At 45.3% G+C, this 3,162-nt stretch overlaps 1 protein-coding gene across 1 annotated transcript in view; it reads left to right on the top strand.

The window, feature by feature from the left end:
* tiam2a (TIAM Rac1 associated GEF 2a) overlaps positions 1–3,162 on the top strand; it is a 98,167-nt gene that overhangs the window by 1,418 nt on the left and 93,587 nt on the right. The window lies entirely within an intron of this gene.

Genomic DNA, 3,162 nt, shown 5'->3' with positions numbered 1-3,162 from the left:
TTTTTCTTTACCGCTCTTATTGTCATGAATCACCAATTCAGGCCGATCGGATGAAGTTTGGCAAAGACGTCAACACTGCAGCTTCGAACTCGAGCAGGATTCAACTGCGATAACTAGTACTTCAACAAAGCACATGTGAATCTAGTCCAATACAAATGCAAAACTGACATATCTTTTAAACAAACAAAGACAGACAAACAGACAATGAAAACTTCCTCTGCGAAGGTAAACATTTAGACTGTAGACTGACTTTTAGGTGCTTCTTAAAATTGACATCCAGCTACCATAAAGGGCACAACAAAACATACCCGTATCCTAGGGTAAAAAAGCCTCCTGAGACCTGCGACTCTGAATAAAGGTCAATTCCACACTGTCAAACCACTAAAGTATTTATGTCACACCTAGCAATAAAGGTGTCGAGACTACAACCAGATGCCCTCACCCTGAAAGAGCTAAGTTTTCTGCTGAATCCAATGAAAAGTGCATATTTCTCCCAGGAGACGGTTATTATAAGTATTACTAAAAATGAGGAAAACATAAAAAGCGGCCACAGAACTGAAGGGGGGAGTAAACTGATGAGGGAGATGTAGAAGAGGCGGGAGAGGATACTGTCTACATTATCCCCTGCCCCTCACCCCCCAAACACACACACACTCACCCTCCACCCTGCAGTGCCAAAGACCTGGCTGCCACAGCTGCAGGAAGTGCACACTCAGCACACCCCATGCAGCAGCTCTCTCTACTAACGTATGGCCCAGCAAACACAAGCTGGGGGATTTATTTAAACAATCACCTACATCATGGTGTCTGTTGATGCCATTTCAGCGCTTTGTATTTTTAGCAGAGAAATCAGCGCGAGAGGAGCTGCACTGCAGCAAAATGCCTTTATCCCAATTACACCTGAGCTTAACCTGCTTATCCAAGCATTAACACACCGATTAAAGCAAAAAAATACAAATACACATCTCACAGGTTCGGATTTGGATTAAGCATCTAGTGTTCTAGTGTTTTTTTTTTTTTTTTTGTCAGGGATAAATCAGAGCGTAAAAAATCCACTTGTGCGTCTTCTCCTATGACTCAGCCCATAAATTTCCAGTTCCCACCTGGCTCCCAGAGGCCCGGGCAGCTGGCCGAGTCCAGGGCTCGCCTGCTGAACCCCCCCCCCCCCACTCACTCCCACAACGATTTGACAGGCTGAGACTTTGAATCAACCACTATCTGCCCTGTAACAGACAAACATGTACACAGCAGTTGGCTGGGGCTCCCGTGGGCAGCAATAAAAATAAATCCTCTCTCTACAGAGGTCCAGCTTACCTCAGTTATTTATCTGTGGCAGAGTAAAGGCCATACAAAAATAAATAATAACTTCAAACAGGAAATGCAAGAGGGTGAAATATCTACATTTTTATCTTGGTTTCAAACAGGTTTAAGGAATAGATTAGCAAATAATTGTGTGCTTTTCTCTTACTGCTAGCTTTACATCAAAGCCAACGTAGCCACAGACCTCACGGTGCTCCTGTGCTGAACCATTTGCACATAATTGTCAGCTTATACTCAATATACACCCCATGCCAGGCCCTTGGGAACGCACTGAAGCAGGCCTGACCTTTAGCCAAAGATTACCTCAGCATGGGCAACTAATAAGAGCATCTAAACTGTAAAGGCATGGAATAATTATACACTGGTAGTTAATCCTGAAATGCTAATGTGTGTTTTTTATCATAGAGGGTCTCTGCTGAAAGAGGAAGCTAATTAGACAGTGCTGAGTTAGCTTGTAAATGGTTTTACTATGACGTGAGAGAATTATAAAATCTCCCGGTCTGATATGAACTGGAGATGTCAAACGTCGAGGCCCAATTGGCTCTGAGAGGAGCAGGTTAAAGTAGTTTTAGTTATACTGGAGAGTAGTGGTTCATTTCCACAACCTGTGCAGTGCTCGTGGTGACAATAAAAGGACAAGTCAGTGGAGCTGTAATGTCAGTACCATGTCTCACCATTGGAGGTCAGTGTGGTACTGCAGCGCTCCTCATTATGTGCTCTGTGCAGATTGGTGTCTGGTCGTGCTACAGCTCAAAATCTGCAGTGCTCACCTCTCTTACCTCCAGTGCTTCACTCTCACAGACAAATAAAAGCCCGCCGGGTCCAAGTCGAAGTACGTCTAACGTGAAATGAAATCCCAACAACAACAGAATCTGTGGAAGAAAAAAGGCAGAGAAAATCGCTGCCGTGCAGGATCTTCACGGTGCCACCTCGCTGAAATTCATCCCTCAGATACCCCTCTCCATACCTTTACTCAGATCGATACAGGGGAGCGGTGTGATAAATGGAATGAGCTCTTTCCAGTGTGAGATTTGGCCTTTTTTCTGCAGGCCTCTCGGTTGCTGCATTCTTAATTAAATAAAGCTATTGATTTAGTCCCCTTAAGCCTCTGGACCAAAATCAGCCATGGCCAGATACGCAGATATCATGCACACGCTGGAGTCTGTGCCAAGTGCAGAGAGACAGAGTGTCTGTGTTAGTCATGAGCACCAAAGAGCAACTGAGACTATTTTTCACACACCTAGTTATGCAGGAGAGGAATCCCCTATCTCAACTCGCACTCAGCATCCACAGTTATTACTCACGACTGTGTGTGTAGGTCTGTTACCAGGGCCGGCAGACTGCTGGAGGCTCAGCTGAGGTGCCCTAAAGTTCCCCCTCACCCTGGAGCTTAGCCTTGTCAGGAGTTCAGCGACCCCTGCTGCAGGCCGCACCCCGCTGCAAACTGGCTCAGAGAGGCAGAAAGGTCACTGGGTTGTCCCGTCGCACCACTGGGAGGTGAGAGTGCAGAGAGTTAGAGCAGAAGCAGCCGGTGGTGGTGTTTTGTTGTTTGCTCGAGGGCACTTGAACCTGCCAAGGGGTTTATTTCTGCTTCATTGGATGATTGGAACGTCAGCACACCTAAAGCTCCCATTCAAGGATTTCTTTGCCATTTATTTATGATATCGACTGTTGTATATATTATTTGTACAAAATGATTGTGTGTATTGATGGCGACTCCGTTCTTTATCAGAAGTCTGCTGAAGGGAAGCTTTGGGGGTGCAGATTTTCTCTTTTTCAAATATTTTGTTATGTTTTGTGAATACAGCACCCATCAAATCCCCATGAAAAGTCTGGGGATCA

This window comes from Hippoglossus hippoglossus, chromosome 22, assembly GCF_009819705.1.
Source record: "Hippoglossus hippoglossus isolate fHipHip1 chromosome 22, fHipHip1.pri, whole genome shotgun sequence".
NCBI lineage: Eukaryota > Metazoa > Chordata > Actinopteri > Pleuronectiformes > Pleuronectidae > Hippoglossus > Hippoglossus hippoglossus.
The sequence above is the reverse complement of the archived record's forward strand: the minus strand, read 5'-3'. Positions and strand labels throughout refer to the sequence as shown.